Raw genomic sequence first — 21,057 nt, 5'->3', positions numbered from 1 at the left:
AAAGCATCTTGAATTGTCCTTTTTTGAACCGCCCTTCAAACCATTTTAAATCAAGGTTTGAACAGGAACGGTGGTTCAGAAACCGTCTTCCAAACTGTCGCCTAGCGGTTTGGTTCAAGTTCATGATTTCATTGAACTTGAACCGGCGATTCAGGAACCGTAACCGGTTGTTCCTGAAACGTGGCCACCCCTAGTGTTGAGGCATGTCCAGCTAGGATTAAAACTCTTCTTTCCCTCTATTCTTTCCCCTTCAATGTGTGTTACCCACACTCTCTCTCTCATTATCATTTTGTTCTCTCTCTTGCATGCAATTGGTTCTTCAACCTTTCAACTTCTTTTTTTATTTCACGACATCTTCCTATCACTTGAAAATCCTCTTGGATCCTTCCTTTCACTATAATGGGTTCACACATTCTTGCTCTCACCTAAAATGCAAATCAGCTATAAATATTTTGTTACTATTTTCCTCTCAATTTCATGCACTAATACACATGATTTCTTGTCCCTTTCCTTCATCCTCGTTGCTTATTCCATATTTTCAAAATTCAACATTTTATTTCTTATGTGTTTTGTTGCAAAAATTAACATTTGATTTCTTATGGGTTTTCTTATGTGAAACAATAGTTTAGTTCTTCTGGTTTTGTTGATTTCTTATGGGCTTTGTTGTGAAAAATAACAATTTATTTCTTGTGGGTTTTGTTGTGAAAAATCAACAATTGATTTCTCATGTGTTTGTTGATTTCTTATGGGTTTTGTTGTTTTTCCTTAAATTCTCAAGGGATTTGTAATATAGTCCACTGGAGGTCATCTGAAAAGAATTATTTTTTTTTAATAATTATAGTTGTTTTTGTATTCAGTTGATTCGAATGAGAAGATTTGAGGTCCACTTTGTAAGGCAATTTTGGTGACCGTTGTTTGCTTGTTTTTCAACCACCCAAGTGCACGGATCGCTAACAAGTAATAAAGTGATGAGTAGAGTATCATTCCCACAAGGACCGTGTTGAGTACCAAACTATAGTGATTTTAATTATCTAGACGATCGAATTGTAGAGAAATAATGATTATATCTAAATCGAAAGAAATAAAATTTAAATAATTAATTAAAATAAAATACTAATGGACAAAGGTATTCTAGAGCTAGGGGTTCACACTTCAATAAATTATAGAATCAATCTGATTCTTTCAATAATTGGGAGATTATTATTTTGATGGAAATTAATCCTAAGTTATCTTAAGTCCTCTCTTAAGGCACTCAATGTGTATTTTAATTAACATAAACCCTACTTTTATGGTGATTAAATTAATTAAAACACTTTAATATCTTTGATTAATTTTGGAACTCCACAAAGGTCATTAGCCTATCTCTAGGTCAGATTTCCTAGGTTCAAAATCTCGATTTTCTAATATTAATCTTCACCTTTCAGTCCTTCAATTAATATCTGTCATCAATACTAAGTGGGTACCAACACATAGCATGTGTAATACCCCTTACCCGTCTACAGTGTAGCTGAGCAAGATGCGCTACACGGAGTGCCGAAGCACCTGATCTTATCTAATTTCATTACAGTTCTTAATATACTTATTCAAAAACTTTATCTCAGGTTTAGGCTATTTTTGTCTTCTATTAAAAAACTAATCAATTTAAAAAGTCTGAAAATTTTAACAAAAATCCGGCAGAGTGCCGCTTTAATTTGGTCTAACAGTTCTTCTAAACCTGCCAAAAATAGTTCTCAATATACTCAACAACTCAAACTCAATAGTCTCAAAAATTTTCAAACGTAATGTATCTAAATACAGTATCCAGATTTCTCAGAAATCTCATCAGATTATCAACATCTCAATATTCACAAGTACAATCTCATTATAACTCAAATTCAATTCACATATTAAAATACTTGCTTTTAGTAGCTTCCATAATTCATAGGCTAATTACATGAGTTTATTTTGTACAGGATATACAAATAATTTACAATGTGCTAGGAATGAACAATATACATAACATGTATAAAATGAGCCCTATCTACATGCATTGTTGAGAAGGTGACAACCTTGTATACTTCTGATATTTCTGCAGATCTGGACTCCAAAAATCTCAGTGGAAGTACCTGCGTGAGGAAAACAATTCCAACGCGCTAAGCATTTCTGCTTAGTGGTGCAATAGTATAACAAGAAATAATATATACAAATAAAGAAAGAAATAAATCATAATTCGAATACTCAGGAATTAATTTAATTTTGGTATAATATTTCTAGTATCAACTATCTTATATACTAGTATGATCTTCTTTGGAAGTACTAAGCTATAACCTTTCAGTAATAATGCCTAGTATACAAATTATTATAACTGTATTGTATTTTAAGTCTCTATGGTTTTGCAAATTGTATTTTTGTTATATTTTTATTGCTAATCTCTTTTACTCACTTCATTCAATACTTAATTTAATTGTACTGAAATTTCATTATACTTAACTTAACTGCCTGAATGAAATAATGTTTTAATTGATTGTCCATGTAGCCTATACACTAACTAGACTGGATAAATGGTTAAAATAGCATTGGGTACCTAGTACCTCGGGCCGTCACACCATCGATCACAAAGTATCTCCCGGTGTGCAAACAGTATAGCTAAAAAGCCATATAATCAATCAGTAAGGCAATAAGCCGAGTATCATAATATAATCCGTATAGCCATAGACTATTAAAATCACAGTGTGGCATAATAAGCCATTAAACAAAATATGGCGTAAAGCCATTTACAGAACAGCTGTCAGAACCTATTGGCATGCCAACCTATCCAAACTAGTCAACTAGGCAAACTAGGGCATATTACAAGATTACATATTTAATTCCTTATTTTTAGGGTTTATACTTCATTATGCCTTTCACTAGTCAATGAAAATGTTGACCTTTTTATACATCATAGATAAGTTGATTCTAGTATCAATATGTCATAATTTGCATTTCAATATGATACCAATATAGTACAATTTACAATTCTCACAAGTTGACATTTATTGCTAAATTATTTCTAAGCTTCACTGCATATTATTGTCAATTTTTTAGTTTTAGTTGGCTAGATTGGTCTAGCTAAATGTCCTGTTTCCATTGATTTTTAGCTTCTGGTCAAAGAAGTAAATTTGTAGCTCTATGTCTTATTGAATTTTTGCCACTGATTTCATGTCATTCTGAGTTGTATAGACCAAGATATGGTCAATTTACTAAAGCTGGACTGATTGCATTCTCATTACAAATTTAGATCATTTTTTAGGTCAATTTCAATTCTGGCAGATTTAGTACCCTAACTTGGGTAAGTAATTTGACTTGGTTCTAGTCATTTCTGAGCTTTGGTGTCTTCATAAGAGTTATAGCTCTATGTCTAATCTTTCCATTGATATAAATTTCAGGTCATTTGGACTTGTTTTGAATCAGTTATGGTCAAATGAGTGACTACTGTTCATATGGTCAAATTCTGGGTTGTAATGGTTCTGGATAGTTTTGATACCTCAACTTGTGCAAGTAATTTGACTTAGTAAATGGCATTTCTGGGTTCTGTGATCTTCACCAAAGTTGTAGCCCTATGTCTAAGCTTTCCATCGGTATAAATTTCAGGTCATTTGAAGTTGTGTAGACCAAGATATGTTCATTTTATTATGGCTGGTCAAATTGCACTTATATTACACTATTAGGTCATTTTTAAGTCAAAGTCAATTCGGCCAGTTTTTGTAACCCAACTTGGGCAATCAATTTGACTTACTTAATGGCATTTTTGGGCTTGGTGGTCTCTACTAAAGTTGTAGCCCTATGTTTAAGCTTTTCAATGGTATAAATTTTAGATCATTTGGACATGTCTACAGTGAATTCTGGTCATTTGATTGACTACTGTTCATATGGTCAAAAATTCTGGGTTATAAGTTACCAATTCCAGATTAGGTCACTTTTTGAGTCACTTTCTGGACAGAATTTTGACAAGCTTTCTCCATGAAAGTTGGTCCCTATTGAGTCTAGTTTTACCTCCAATTGGCCTCATACCAATTGGGATCATACAAATCAGATTATAAGCTCAATTATATACTGCCCTTATGCACTTCATCAAATACACAACCATTACACATCCTACTTGCTTCACCTTAACTTTCCCTACCAAATTTCTGGATTTATAAGGCACAAACATCATTTATCACATCTCAACATGGTCATTTTGGATAGTTTATACAATTTCTCAATGCACTAATTACAACCTTAATTACATCAACACAATATACACAAAATACCTAACAATTACACATAGTTTCCAAAGAACAATTTACATGCACTTCCATTAATCCCTTAGTACTAGAATTCATCAAGCAATTTCATGAAATCCAACACTTTTCTTGGTTCATCAAGGCTGCCAAAAACTCACTAAATGCTCAAAATTTTACCACTTCCTCCAATTCCTCAATTTAATACCCAAACACATCAAAAATATGAAATTTACTCACTAATACATCAATTTACTTCAATTAACCTTAATTCCCATTAAATTCACATAAAAATAAATTAAGCACCTTACACTTCCATGGCTGTCAAAAATTGTACACATCAATAACTCATCAAAACCTTCAAATTTCTTCACCATTCAACTTATCTCCACCTTAATACAAACTTTAATGAAGTGAGGTAAGGAAAACTAGCACTAACCTTTGTTTGGAGCTTGCTAAACCTTGAAATTTCTTCTTTTTCTTACTACCTAAAGCTTTCCCATGGTGTGTAGAGCAACTTTAATGAAGAACACTTAAAGAAATTGTGGCTTAAAATGGTGGATTAAAGCTTTATGCAAGAAACGCCCATGGAGGAAGCTTGAAATTCATTTTCGGCCATGGGTGGGACAATGAAGAAATGAAGTGTTTTTGGGTGCTAAAATCCATCCACTTAGGTATTTATATGGTCCACTAATGCTCCACTAAGTCCCATTAATTGATAATTAACATTACAATAATCCAAAGTCATCATAATTGCTATAATGCCCTCATAGTTCTTTTAATTGCATTGTGTAATATTTCTTGTTTTCATGGAATTTTCAAAATTTAATACTACTTATTTTTAATGGGCATTTAGGTCAAAAGTCCACTCTAAGTATCAAATGACCAAAATTTAAATAGAGAGAGAGACTTACCTCTATTAAGCTCCTTTCAACTCTTTAAACCTTTCACTTTTCGTTGAAATTCTTCCTCTCAATCTTCTTATCAAGGCTAATTTTAAGGTTTTTAGTTAAGTAGCTATAAACTTTAGGGGTTAATTTTAGGGTTTGAAGAGCTTGAACTAAGCATCCAAGGTGGAATGGTGAGAGACAGAGGAAAAACAAGGTGGTCGGCTGGTTTAGGGTAAAAGAAGACTATAAATTTCTTTAATTTTTGTCCCTTTTATGTAGATAATTATCTACATAATTAAAATAATTAATATTATAATTTTCATTGTGTCATGCTAATGTCATCATGATGTCATAATTAAATTTAAATTTTGAATTCTTCATTTCTTTCTCTTTTTTTTTTTCCTACATATCTTCATTTTTAATCTATTTTTCAATATTTTAATGTTACACATTTTAATAGATATGTGGGTCAAAAATCACTTCTAGGGGTGAACTTACCAAAATGCCTCTCACCGGTTTCATCTATTTTTCTAATAGTTTTCGGTAACTCTTTGAACGCTAATTTAATTATTTGAACTTGTTTTCTTTTCTTTTCTATGGTTTTTACAATACCATTAGCTTCGTAATTATCCTTAGGCCTGAGGTGTCATAGGGTCCCATGCGAAATTAGGGTAGCAACTGAGCTCGCAGTCACTTCCCATTTCGGTCACCCATCGTCGGGACCTCGGCTCATTTAACTGATTATGCTTTCTTTTTCTTATTTCCATTTCACCTTCATATAATTTCTATTAATTTTTATCTATGGCTGTTCTAGATGGCTTAAATCTTGTTCTAAACATCCTGACTGTCCGGACAGATACTAGTCACCAGAACAGTAGAATCTATGGAACTGTCCAATGTGAGGCTGTTACAATTGTTTCTGGTTTTGCCCTAGTTAATTCCTCCTTATACCCATAAAACATGGCATATTGGTCCTTCTCATCCCCATTTAGTGCCTTAAGTGATTAGTCCCTTACTCTCCAAGCTTTCATTTTCCTAGTTGTGAAACTTAAATCCTTATTCCCTTTATTAATTAGTTCATTTATAAACCATTATAGATCTTCTCTGAATGCATATAAATAATGTTATGCAATCCTTTGAGATGACATAGAATTTTTTAAACTTGTTAACACAATTGTGAGTGAATTGACTTGCCTAAATGTGCATTGTCAAGTCATTTGGGTCTTTAGAATTCCCCTTACTAACACAAATTCTCCATCCACAACTTATGTAACACCTTGAAACCTGTGTTTAATGCCATGTGTCTATAAGCCTCCTTAAATTCATCTTCGTTCTTAAACAACATTCCTATTTTAAATGTATGATCCTTCATATCATTTTTTGCATTAAAATTAGGAAAACTAGAGCCAACATTATCATCTAAAAACAAATATTGGTTAAAAAAGTTATTATAGTTAAATATTGCCATATACATAATATACATTAAATTTAAATTTACTAATTAGTGATGTACCTTCCGAATTTGTGAAAAGCTCATCAAATGGGGCATAATCTGATTGATCGTCATTCCCATCATCTTGTATATCTCCATCCAACCCTTGGCTTACAACCCTTTGCCCACTACCTTTAGGTCTACCTCCTATATTTGCTTCATAATGACCCAATCAGAACCATGATCATCGTCAAGGGAATGGGTAGGTAGCCACTAGGACCCATAGCAAGCCCAACCACCCATTTCAATCATAAAACATGTTATTTATAAAATAACTTTATTTACATCATAAAAAGATTTGATTACAAGCAAATTAAACCTTTACACAATCACATGTCATAAGAGGAGTTCCATACGTCATACTTATACTTCTTTTAAAGCATAATGAGGCAATAACCTCTAGAACTCATAGCCCGAATGTGTTGGACTGTATCTTTAACTCTTGTTTCTGAAAGAGAAAAACACAAAAAGGGGATGAGCTTAGGGCTCATTGAGCGAAATCCTACACAGGGAATAATACATCTAAGAAAATAACTATATTCAAGCATATATAATGCATCATGCTCATGATGATTTTACAACACAAACAAGTCACATCAAGGTAATTCATGTCACCAAATGGTCCTTTAGCCATTTCATAGACATTGCATAATTCCAAAGTGCCTAACCCATGAAAGCAACTCCTCAAAACTTTCTCTTAAAATTCATATAATGGATACCAAGGACACAAAATTCATATTTACTTGGAGGTTGTTTCTGGAAACTAGTATCTGGATGTTAAAGACACATAATTGCCTTACTTGACATCTCCTTTCTTTTTTTAACATTTGAGCTCATAATGCATGCATGTCATTGCCTTTACTTTTCTTTCCCAATGGGAACTAAAGGGTTGTCCATGAATTACCAACACAGTATAATTAATTTATGTAGCATATTTGTGATCCTAAACATTTATATAAATAAATCTACGGATGCATTTATATCTAATAACGTATATCATGATGTATGAATGTTTATGCATGTAATTTAAAGCATTTATTTAAAAGAATTTGGTAGGTTTTACTCACTCGGAATTGTTAGACTCTTCTACTTTACCTATTACTAGATAGCCCTTTAATCCTTTGTCTCTGAGTCCTTTATGCATAGGATATAGAGGTTCTTAGTTTAGGACTTAAACATAATTAATTAGATTTGGGATTCTTAGTTAAGGTATGTTTGGTGCTCGAAGTCTTAAACTTTAGTGGCCAAAGTTGGCCATGTATTGTTTACGTGATTGTTTATATGAATCAACAGTTGAATATTGATGGTTCGGCCACCGAACATTGATAGTTTGGTCACAAAAACTAGGATTTCCTATAATTTTTCTGTAGTGCAAAAAGGTAGGATTTCAACCCTCAGATCCCAACATTAGTCCTAACTTTCTCATTCTAAGTTCATTTTGTCAATTTAAACTTAAAACAATTATAATAATTCCTCATTCAACTTAAATCTCTCCCTTCTACTTAAATCCCCTAAAACCACTTTATATCAAAAATAAAATCTTTTACAAAATAATACCAAGCATTTAAACAACTAAGAGGAATGAGAAGGAGACTTACCTCTCTTTGCTAGGGTCTCCATTAAGAGAAGTTACCCACTTTTCCTTCAACCCACTTGGAAGAGGAGAGGAAAGGGTACTGTTAACCCTTTAGAGAGGCTTAAGCTGATTCTCCTCCATGTAGAGGCTAAGGTAGAGAATTTTAGGGCTAAGGGATGGAGGAAAAAAAGGGAGAGTAGAAAAGAGGAAGGAGAGGTGGTAAAATAAGGGAGAGGCCTAGTAGAACTCCTAACTTTGGTTTATATATTTTGCCTCAGACCAACTTCAGTGACCGAACTTGCCTAGACAAACTTTATTACACTTTAGTCCTTCTTTTCCCGTCCTTCTTTCAAGCCCACCACTCCTCTTGGTCTTTCTTTTCTTTGGGAGTTCAAGGGATATTTTCCTTTATGGGTATGAATTTTGGCTACCCCTAGCTGTGGGGCATTACAATTTATTTCATTCAAAATTATGGCTACATCTTCATCTGTACTAACCATGTCATAATCCCCATCCACCAAATCAACTCCTAGATTGCAACCTCCCTTTTATTGCCATTAGGTTCAAAATTTGACTCATTTGTATTCCCTGCTCCAGCTGTATTCCTTGTTCCATCATCCTCAACATTAGGCATTTGTCCCTCATTATTGTGCCCAATATCTTCAACAATATCATCCCTCTCTGCATTTGTATGCACACATTCATTATCTCTTCTGGTGTCTTCGTCCATGTCAAAAAAAAAAAAAAGAAAAAAAATACTAAAACCACTCTGTAACTATTATATCCAAAATCATATGTACATGCATTACTAATCCCATTTCCCTCAATCTTCAAATTTCCCTTGACAGGAAACACCTCATTCCCCTTCTCAATTAGGATCTCTCCATTGTTTGTACCTTTTTGGTTATCACCCTTTTCGAGCAAAGGCATACATGGATTTCCTCTTGGTGGACTAATTAAGAAAAACATTACTTTACCCTTTTTCCCTTTTAATAAACTCTTACTATTTTTGAAAGTCTCCTCATCAATCTCCTCAAAAGTCAATTTAGATGGACTAGAAACATCCTACTGCCTAAACTCCTTTAGATCATCAACTATCAAGTGTTGCACATATAGATTTATAATTCCCTCAATCTCAGTTTGTTTACATATTTCAATGATGTCTCTCTCATTAGTTAAGGGTTTTAAACCCTCGCGATACTTTATTACTAGTTATCTCCAAAAATACCTAAGTAGTCCCTTAATATTCAAATCTTGACATATTATATCAATCCTTACAAGGGACATAGTATCCCATGTTAAATCATCGATTGTCCAAGACTTCTCATCATAATAACCCCATTCTCCAAGTGTACCACTATAATGAATGCATAAACTAAACTAAATATCTTCATGATCTCGTGTAATAAAGAATATAATGTAATAATAAACAAAAAAATTCCACAAAATTTTCAACTTATCAAACATAACTTTCATATGCACAGGTTCAATTTATAACAAGACAATAAACAATATGATATCTATAATAAAAGAAACAAATTTAATATCATCTAATATATTTTACACTTAAAAGCACAAGAATTAAAAAACTCTGGCACCAAATACTAAGAAAAGACTACCTAGATAATGATCCACAATAAACTTACCAATAAAATATTCACACATTAATTATTCATTATAAAAGCAATTGCGTTAATACATATAAGTGTTTCCAAGTCAAATATCAATATTCAAAGACATTTTTTAAATATTGAGTTTGTCACTTACCTCGATTGTAGGCCATTTTTACTTCACAAGCTGCAGATTCGACAATGGTCCCTGCCCACAATTGATTGCATCAAATTATATAGATATTTAAAGTTAACATGCATTGCATTTTGTTAGCATTTAGTATTATTTTATGTTTATTTTTATATGTTTTCATTATTATTTAGAAAATTGCCAGAACCAGAACCTGACTAGAAAACTTGGACATTAACCTATTTGACCAGTTGTGGTAAAAATGCCATAACCTGGTCCACAAAACTGAAAATGTAGTGAAACTAAAGCCAAAACTTCTATAAGACCTAGAACTATGATTTTGGTGTTTTGACAAAATTCCAAAACCCAATGGAACATGGACAATTTGCTAAGACAATTTAGCAATTCAAATCCTGAAAATGAGCTAAACAGCTAATTGACCCCAAAACAGTATTTATACTATATCTTCCACTGGAAAACTTCAATTGGGATGAGCCAAGATGTTCTGGAAACTTAAGAAATAGGGATAAAACTTTGATTCAGAAACCTTACCCAAATTCTAAGAATAAGGAACTCAAATATGAAATGCAAAACACTGACCTGAATATGAAATCCTGATGCATAGGTTTTATGAGTCCAAATCAGTTAAATTGCCACAACTCATCATACATAACTTTAAAAATTATGATTTTGAACCTGTGTGACCAGGACACATAGGAGAACAACTTATGTGAAGAATATTAGGCCTAAAAATGATTGTAGCATGCCCAAATGACTAGACAAATTTTGACTCTAGAATTTGCCTGGTTCTAGAACAGTAATGAGTCAATGGACAGTTTTGGAAGATTAACTATAACTAGAGCTACAAAACTCCAAATGGAGTGATTCAAATTGAAAAATGAAACTAAAACATATAGGAAAAATTTTCATGAAGAACACTTCACCAAATTGTGACTGAAACTAGGTTAAAATGAGGTTATAATGTCAAGGTCTAGAACTACCTTGGACCCATAATACATTGAAATTTCAATGTTTACTTAGGGATGCATTAAACATTTAATTGATTAGCTATTGGAGATAATTAGAACGAGTATTAAGGTTTGTTAATTGTGTAATTTCAGTGGGAAAAGGAGCCTCCCAAGAAAGGGAAGGATTAAGTCAAGACTAGAGAAGTCAAATAAGGTTTGTGCACAACTAACTCTTTTAATTGTTTTTCACTCTGAAATGCATTTGAATATTTTTATATAAATGTTTTATGATTCTTATTGTATTGAGAACTTTAAATTGTTGAATGAAATTTATATGAATCAAATATGATTTTCCTATGCATCTAAAGAATTATTGACATTGTTTAGAAAATTGTGATTTATGAAATGACTTTATTTTATGGAAAGGCGGATGTTGGCCCTTGGTTTCATTGTAGTAAGGGGTGGGCCGGTATTTGGATGTTTTTAGAAGTGTTTTATGAACTTGATGTGTTGCCAACCTTGTGCATGAATTTACTATACTTGAATGTGTTTATTGATTTTATAAATGTATTTTGTGAATGAAATTTGTTTAAATATATTTTGAAACCACAGTTGACATGGTAGTATGCTTTGTGTTTCTCATTAGCTTGTCTAGTGAGATATTTCCTCCACTTGTTTAGGGTTGAGTTCCTTCCTCTCTAGCTTGCCAGTTGAGGAAGAGTTTGGATGAGTACTCATATACACTAGCTAGTATTTGTTCCTCCATTTAGTCTCAGTTATTGGGAGAGTTTGCTTTGTCGTGGTGTACAACACGGCATTGATAGTGAAATTTTGTGTCATGGATCCAACTGTGTGAATTGTTAGCAACACCCTTAAATTATGCATACTTTGATAAAACATGATCTAAATAAATATTTGTTAGTAATTGAAAAATATTATATTGTTTCCATGGTTCAAGAGAAATGTGGATAAATTGTTATTATTTGATCAAAATGTCATTCAAACAAATGATTTGCATGGTTGAAAATATTGATTTTGGACATTATGAATTTTGAAGAATTTAAAGATTTAAGGTTTTCTTTTTGTTATGATTTGTCAAAGTATGATTTGTATTAAGTTTTAAATTATTAGTTTGTGCACCACTGAGTTCACCGCTTAGCGATAACTTTGTATGTTATCGCAGGTGAAAGAAAATATAGAGCAGCTAATTAAGATCACTCAAAGTTGTGACTTGAAGACGTGTTGAGACTATTTTTAGGTATATAATAGGTATACCCTTGTACATTAAGTTTGGTGTAATCATGTAATTATATGCATGTAACTGTATTCGAGCAGTTGTACAGAATCACTTGTAATTTTATTTTGGGATTGTAATCAAATATAAATTTTTGTAATATTAATTTTGTTATCTCAATGAATGCAAACATTTAAATTTCTTCCTAAGTATTGTAAATAATGAATTATTTTCTTTAAATGAGAATTATTGAAAATGAGTTGATTGAGTTCCCAATTAGACATGATATATTTTTCTGTAAATCGTTTTTCAACATATTATGAAAAACTATTTTTGTATAATTTTAGTCGTAACCACACAAAATTTCTGCAAAATTTTAAAAGTACCTAATTATTTCCAAATAAGTCTTATAACACATACTCGAATTGAAAACATTTAAATTAAATTTTTATCACCACACCAAACCTTAAATTGAAATTTGTTTTGCCAAAATTCCTTATAGTATATTTAATAGATTATCAGTAGGCGAAGTTTAATAATTTATTAGGTATACTATGAGATTATGTCACATCTTACGGAAGAGTAAGGTGTGACAACAATAATAGAATTTAAAATTGAGAAAAGAAAGTTTAAGGGTATGTAGAACTAAAACATGTAATGATATTTTAATCAATAACCTCTGTGAATGCTTAACAAGTACATTTTACATGCAAAGGATAAGCCAATTATCTCACTTTTAAAGATGTTAGATCTAAGCTAATGAAGCGATTGTGTAAGAGGAAACGAAGATAAGAGAAAATGGAATGGAGCGATTTATTTCTAAATACAGAAGAAGATAAATGAAATGAAATATTTGTCTTGCTTATTTGAGCCATGCTTCTTTGGAACCAAACATGCAAGTATATGGTGTTAGAACCCAATATGTTTTTAGTTTAGTTGAGAGGACTTGTACATGTAGAAGGTGGGATGTAAATAAGATACCTTGTGCACTTGCTTGCTTAGTTATCTTTGGCAATAATGAGCTTCTAGAAGATTACATACATTAGTGTTATAAGGTCGAGACTTATGCAACAATTTATTGCCATTACATTAATCTAATAAGTGGAATTAGTGCATTATTATTATTATAAAACTTTCATTTTCATTAAATTGATATCATCAAATTTTATATTGTTACAGTACTTAATACAAATAATTTTAAAACTTATTTAATATATTATTTAATATATTTAATAAGTATTTCTATTTTTTTAACAAAATTATAGATTATATGTAATACCCTGATTTTTTTAAAAAAATTCTATTTTTCTTAAATTGAAAAAAAATAAATTAATAAATAAAATATATTATCTTATTGATTTAATTTTAGTGTTTCAATATTTTTGTAATTATTAAAATTATTATTAGAATTATTATTAAACTTTAGTTTGAAGGTATTAAACATTTTAGACCTACTTGAATACATCTAAAAAATTTAGGGACCAATGAGGTAATTAAACCAAAAAAAAACCTAGAAATGTTGTGCACCTTCTAAAAAACCCCCCCCCCCCCCCCCCAAACAATCTCTCTCCCGTCACTCTCTTCCCCTCATTCTTCTCCATTTTCTCCAGCGACCCATTAACCTCCACTATCAACGAGGCTTTCGATAGCTCCTCCTTGGCCAAACGATGGCAGCGCATAACTGGACAACAAGGAACAGCAGCTCATTGGTGAGGAAACGAAGAGAGAGAGTGAAATCGCATAAAAGGGAGACCCAACTTTCCAATGTCATGTCAGCCATTTTCGGTGACCATTTCTAGCTATTCCAAGTGCTATGAACTCCTGGGATGACAAGCTTCCAGATGGGACTTGTGGCACTCCATTTGGTGGCCGGAGGAAAGAGATCTGACAAGTGAAAGAGAAGAGAGAAAATGGGTGGCAGCGAGCTTTCCAGCCACTTTTCTAGCGATCTGACGGTCGGATCGAAAATCCGAGACCACCAATGGATTCAGAGAGAAAAACCTTCGAGGTGAGACCGACCTCACTCTGATCGGATGCCGTTTTAAAAAGGTGATCATCGGATGATCCAGATCACTTTGTGAGATTTTTGAGCTTTTTCAATTCCCAAAAAATTAAAAATAATTTTATGATAATTATTGATAATTTTTGGGCTTTATTTAGATGTGATTGTATCAATGATAGCCCACCAGTGCCTGGGACTGAGTTTTCAGCCAGATCTGGCTGCTCGGCGGCCCATCCTAGATCATGGTCAATATTACAGTCGACCCTAGCATTTTTAGACGTTTCAGACACGTTTCAAGTGTCAAATTTGGCATAGGTAAACCCAAATTCTAAGTTGTTCATTTTTTCCTAATACCAAATTTAGAATAAAATATTCGTAAATTGTTAAAAAATTGTGATTCTTTTTGCAATAGCCTTAGAATATTATTAACAACTGCGAGGCAAGTTTATAGAAATTTTTAAGTTAGCTTGGATGGTTTTTGAAGAATGTTAGTTTTAAGCCTTATAACTGAATTGTCTAATTTCGTGAGTTTTGTCTAGTTTTGAGGGCCCAAAAGGGCCCATATAATATTGTTGAGTTATGAATTTGAGACTTGTGATTTTAGAAGTGTGATTTGAACTACTTTGTAGGTTGGATAGGTCCTAGGTGCAGAAAAAAAAAATCTATCAAATTTTTGGTATAAATTAGGTTGTCTTTTAACTCTTTAAAGTCTTATTTTGAGTTCGTGCTAATAAGTTTATAACGTAATTGTTTAGGTGATCAGAGTTAGCCATTCTCCTCCACTAAGTGGCCACAGTGATTCTCGATGTACTGTGAGTAGATATTAATTTTATTTATAATTTTAATATTATTATACATACAAGACATGCTCATACATTCACTTATAATTATATGCATATAGCTATTATAGGTACGCTTTGTATTGCATTATTATTTAATGAAATTGATGTGGGTGTCGTCTTAGGATAATTTGGAGCCATATGTGTGTATCAATGTACGTGAGGTGTGGTATTGGATATGGGCAGGACGGGCAAATCAGCTTGAGCTAGTCCGGCTTAAGGCTCGATCCTTTTTGTGATAAGTCGGAGTGAGTACGGCTTTGAGTTAATCTCACTGATCCCCGCATTTGAATTATTAAGAGAAAGTCTGGCCCTAGTTGATATTGCTGGCAGAGGTTGAAATTAAGAGAGCTGTGTAGGGAATCAGCTCCCATATATATATATTTGATTAATGTGACACACGGATGTGTGAGTGCTCCAAATTAATCTTTATGCGAATATTGCTTGAACTTGATTGAATGTGTTGATATATGTTGCATTTCATCCTTAGGAATGCATTGGCCCTAGATAGTTATAAAAATTGTATTTAAAATCAATATCTTATTCTATGAGTCAAACGCTCACTCCTGTTCACTCTATTTTTTTTAGGTTATTGGAGGTTTTCTTTCTTTGTGATTAACCTACTTCCTTTCTCGTAGGTCTACTAGTAGCAAATATCAGTATGTCATAGTATTGATTAAAAATCTAAACTACACATGTGCTAGGAATATTATATTTGGCATGGGACTATAAACAATTATTTGCTTTGAAATTATAAACATATATTTTATACATGTGTAGTTGAATGAGTTGAATATATACTTTGGATGAGGGAGCTGAGCTCCTATTTGATATAATTGTTATGTTGAGGATTGTGAGGGTAAGCAAAGTTCTTAAAATTTATATATTTTATGATAACAGGTTGGGTTAGCTAAAACTCCCTGTCAGATAGTCCAATTTATGATGGACTCTATCCGGTTGATTTTTTGAAAATGGGCTTTATGATTGGGCTAAAATCAGTTAGGCTTACTATGGCTTTGGGGGCCTTATATTGACCCAGGTCCTAGTGCCGATCTGGCCCATAATTTGGGTTGTGATATTATATTATATATGTTATAAATGCACATAGATTAAAATATAAATATAATTTTAATCATGCATTTTTAATTATATTATTAAAAGAAATTATCAAGTAGTGAAATTTTTTCTTCTTTTCCTTTTTGTATATTTCTTTCATTTTTGTTATTTTTAAAATTTAAAATATAACATCTTAAAATTAATATTAAGAGGAGTGTTGTCCCTTGTAGCAACCCAAGAGGGCAGGTGAATTGGGTTCTAATTGCAAAATTAAAGACAAAAAGAAATTTAGACACAAAGAAGAGTAGAGGAAGAATGATGACATAAGAAATTTATAGAAGTTTGGCTATTCCAAGCCTACGTCCTATCATCGAGGCCCTCCTTGAGAGTTAACTCCACTAAAATTCTTTTTTGGGTGAAGAATAAACCCCTTACAATTACCACAAGAGCAAATCCTTGCCTTTTTACAAATCTCTTTATACTCAAGAGCTATTTAAAGCTCTATCACTCTCAAAATTATAATAAGAGCTCACAACAACCTTGAATGAACTCCCAGAACAAAAAATTTACAACTCAAATATCAAGTTCTCAACATTAACTATGGTAGCTCAAGTTCTAGAGAGAAAGAATGAAGAAAATCTTTAGAACACAATAAATTTCTAAAAAGATTATTGTTGTAACTTTGTTCCAGTCATAAATGGTGCCTATTTATAATTTTTGCAAGAAAATAATCGTTGGGGGTGCATTAAATACTAAACTAGCCATTCAACCACCCAAAGCTCTGTTTTATTGAGTTGTAGAAACCCATGTTTGGCTACCGAAGTTATTTACTTCGGCTGCCAAAGGTTGGAGTGCCAAAATATAGCTTTTGAAAAGTCACTTTCGGCTACCGAAGTTTTCACTTTCGGCTACCAGAGTGCTATCTTGACAAAATAGCTTTTAATGCTCAAAAATTATGATTTAAAGAATGAACTTTGGCAGCCGAACTTCCTACTTTCAGCTGCCGAAATATTCTCTATACAGAAAGTGTCAAAATGGCACTTAGACTTCGGAAATGCGTACCTTTTTGACCGAAACTCAGATTTTCTATCCATTTGAATCGTTGGAAAGCTAATTTGATAAAATTTTCAATGAAAACACTTTCAAAAACAAATTTGCATTTCTAAAATGTAAAAATTTCATTTTACTCCCCCTTGGTCAAGAAAAAGTTACAAGTAAAGACACTAAGAAATTAAGAGCTTAAAAAACTCATATCTCTTTGATCCGAACTTAGATTTTTGATCTATTTGAACCATTGGAAAGCTAATTCAGTGTATTTTGTAACTAAAATACTTTTCAAAATTAATTTTATATTTTTGAAAAATTTATTTAATTTCCCCTTGATAAAGAATTAGGTGAAAACTAAGTTGAACAGGATATTCTTAGTACTACCTAGACTTGAGCCAACACAAGTAATTAAATGAGATTTACAAGATATAAAATGTAACAACCCAGAAAATTAAAAAAAAATATATATATTTTGAAGAATGGGATTGGCGTGTGACAGTGGGTTTCCCACTGTCACAGCAGCCTTTTTATTTTAAAAAAAAATAATAATAAAAAATAAAAAATAATTTCAAAAATGGGAGGAGGAAACCCCCCCCCCCCCCCAATTTCTCTTCTTTCCCTCTCCTTCCCTTTCTTCTTCTTCTTCCTTTCTCCGATGACCGGCCGGCGACGTCCCAAGCAGCTCCCCACCGGCCGGCGACCCTCGGCGACGTCGGGACCACGAAGCAGAAGAAGAGAGGAAGAGGAGAGAGAAACGCAGCGCCTGATGGGCAGCGGCTTTCCGGCGCGATTCCGGCTTCGTCCGACGTCCGATCGAGGCGATTCCAGTGGCGTTGGAAAGCTTGTTCCGAGAGCTTTCTTTTGACACCAATTTTGAAGCAAATGGAGGTCGGATGAGTGAGATATGGAGGAGAGAAGTTTCGGGTTTTTCAAGCTTTTTCGTCAGATCTACGACGATCCGATTGTTGGATCGACGATCCGAGACCACATATGGACTGAGGAAGAGGAGAGGAACATGGTGGTATGATCGGATCCGGCAAATGTCACCGGTGACCGGCGGCCGGCCACCGTGCGCGGTGGTGCCGGCGGTGGCTCCGGTGAGCTATGGAGATGGTTCAACTTCCAGAGGCTTCCTCATAAATTTTTGGAATTTTTGAGACACAGATAAACTTCGGGTAGGACAATTTTTATTATTTCTCTGTCTGTGGAGCATAAATACAGTGTTTCTTAAACAGGAAAAATTGGAGAAAAATTCTAAGAAAAATATATGATGAAAGTAAAATTATTTGGAGATATTCTATGGTGTTAGTTGAATTTTTGAGTGATTATAGAATATTTTTGAGAAATATGGATGGATTTTAATTAGATTTTTAGCATATGGGCATATAAGATTGTTTGAAATTTAGATAATTAAATTTTATATAATTGGTTGAAGCTTGAGGATGGAGGTTTAAATATGTGAATATTTAATTAGGTTGAATTAAGAATATGTTAGATGTTGGAAACTTAAGGAATCGAATAAAATTCTTGAATAAAATATTCATGGGTGATTAGAAAATTTCAATTCATTTTGTAATAGCCTTATAATATTATTAAGGACCGCGGGGCAAAATTTTAGAATTTTTAGAGCTTGTTTGAGTGGATTTTTGAAAAATGTCAATTATAGGGACTAAAATGTAATTTTTAAGATTTTGAGTATTGTCTGATTTGGAGGGCCCAGGAGAGGCCATGTGATATTGATGAGATGTGATTGTGGGAATTGAGAATTTAGAAGTGTTATTTGAGCATTTTTGCAGGTTGGGTAGGGTCCCAGGTATAGGGGAGACTCTGCCGGATTTTCGGCATGAATTAGGCTGTCTATTGCCTCTTTAGAGTTTTATCTTAACTTAGTACTAATAAATTTATAATTTAATTATTAGGTGATCGAGGTCAGCTATTTTCTGCTTCCAGCAGCCACAATAGTCATCGGTGTACTGTGAGTAAAATATTAATTTTAATTGTAATTTCGATATTATTATATGTTCAAGCATGCCCATGCATCACTTATGTGCATATATTTATGTAGTTAAACTCTAGGCACGATTTATGTTGCATTCATAACTGTTAGCGTGCCATGGATATTGTTGTGGTAATTTGGAGCAGTGTGCGTGCGTTGGCGTGCGTGTGATGTGGTGTGGACTATGGATAGGACGGGTAGACACGGCTTGAGATCTTCGCTGGGACCCGGTCCTTCGGGGTAGACACGGCTTGAGTTCTTCGCTGGGACCCCGATTTGGTTATTAAGTGGAAGTCCGAGCTGAGTTCTTCGCTGGCACCAGGTTGGATTTAAGAGAGCTGTATAGGGGATCAGCTCCCATATTTATGATTGATGTTACAGGGTGCGTGAGTGCTCCAAATTTACCTTTTTGATGTTATGATGTGAAGATGATGTTGATGTTGCATTTCACTCTACATGGTGCATTAGTTTTAGATAGTTATAGAGATTATGGTTAAAATTGATATTTTACTCTCTGAGTCGAACGCTCACTCCTGTTCACCATATTTTTCTAGGCTACAGGAGGAGACATTTTTCAGAATAACCTGTCCCTTTCCTCTCAGGTTATGAAAAGATTACTTAATTGTATTATTATTCTCTAAATTTGTAATTTAGGACTCCGCATGTGCTAGTAGTAGCATTAAGCCTATCTGAGACTGTATGAATTCAAGTTTTCATATTAATAAATGAAAAGAAAAGAAAAAAAAAATTTATGAGTTTTAAATGGTTATAAATGAGGTAATAGGGTTGAGCTGGGCTCCCCTGATTTTAGTTTTCTGAAAAGTTCTGGGCTAAGTTGGCCCAAAATGAAATTGTATGATTTAATTTCAATTAACTTATAAGCATATTGGCCCTAAATTGTCGGCCTGGTTATGGAATAGAGGAATAGATAGGCTTACTACGGGCCTCGGGGCTTTAAGTCGCCTGTGTCCTAGTCTTGGTCCTACCCATAGGTTGGGTCGTGACAAAGTTGGTATCAGAGCTTAGGCTCTAGATTCATGGGAAAGAATATACTTGGGAGTGTAAAAGGAGTCTTGTTAGGATGTTACATGCGGAGTATAGGATTCTGTTTCGTCTTTTTCTGTAATTCTTTGTTTCTAGATTCTGCGTTATACCTCGGGAAATATAAAAGTTTCTCAATTAGTGTCTTGATTTTCGTGGAGTACATAGAAATGTGAAATAGAGTTAGTAGACATGTGAGGTCCATCATGAGGATACGTACTCCAAGAAATTATATGTTTTTATCTGTATGGGTTTAAATGGTGTGCCCATTTCGTGCAAGGCACGAGTACATAAAGGTGAGTCTTGAAAGTACAGTTGCCCTAGATAAGGATGAGGATACCACTGCTAGCAGTCATCAGTGGATGACCCAATCAGAATGAGTTATGATAATAGAAGATTCGAGAGAGATAAGAAATTAGGAGGCCTAGTAGGTCCGGACGTATCGTAGTAACTATACAATGTTCTCGATGTCTGCTCTGTAAGCTGCAGATTACAGTACCGACATGAGATTATTGTATAGAGCTGCGTGCATCCCCGTGGTGCTCCATAATGAGGGTGTTTGCGGATGGCTTCTGTTTTGGTACAATTATGCCAGAACAGAGTTCTATATCTGCAGAGGAGTTGGGAACTCCTGGTTAAGAGTCTAGAGTTAGAATATTGAAAGGTCACAGTTGGGTGATAACTAGAGTCAGTGACTCAGTTACCCTAGCATGAGCTAGAGTTGCATTAAGAGTTGCCATCAGACCAGAGGTTTCGCACTAGTTGCAAAGTAAAGGTGACACTTATAGAGTGAGATCATCTAGTCTTCAGTATGGAATTTTGGGTGGTTTTTGCAGAACGACAGGCGTTTTGCTTAGAGCTTAGTGAGAATAGGATATCTTGTGTGTATTAGTAAGGCGTAAAGTACAACCCTACTACCTAGGGAAGGTCAAAAC

General features: G+C 33.6%; 1 long non-coding RNA gene across 1 annotated transcript; it reads left to right on the top strand.

The window, feature by feature from the left end:
• The first annotated feature begins 17,858 nt into the window (after window positions 1–17,858).
• LOC131170427 (uncharacterized) lies at window positions 17,859–19,805 on the top strand. The gene is made up of 3 exons (XR_009141178.1): window positions 17,859–18,260; window positions 19,005–19,060; window positions 19,636–19,805. It is a non-coding gene; the product is annotated as an uncharacterized LOC131170427 (long non-coding RNA).
• The last annotated feature ends 1,252 nt before the right edge of the window (window positions 19,806–21,057 follow it).

This window comes from Hevea brasiliensis, chromosome 11 (assembly GCF_030052815.1).
Source record: "Hevea brasiliensis isolate MT/VB/25A 57/8 chromosome 11, ASM3005281v1, whole genome shotgun sequence".
Lineage (NCBI taxonomy): Eukaryota > Viridiplantae > Streptophyta > Magnoliopsida > Malpighiales > Euphorbiaceae > Hevea > Hevea brasiliensis.
The sequence above is the reverse complement of the archived record's forward strand: the minus strand, read 5'-3'. Positions and strand labels throughout refer to the sequence as shown.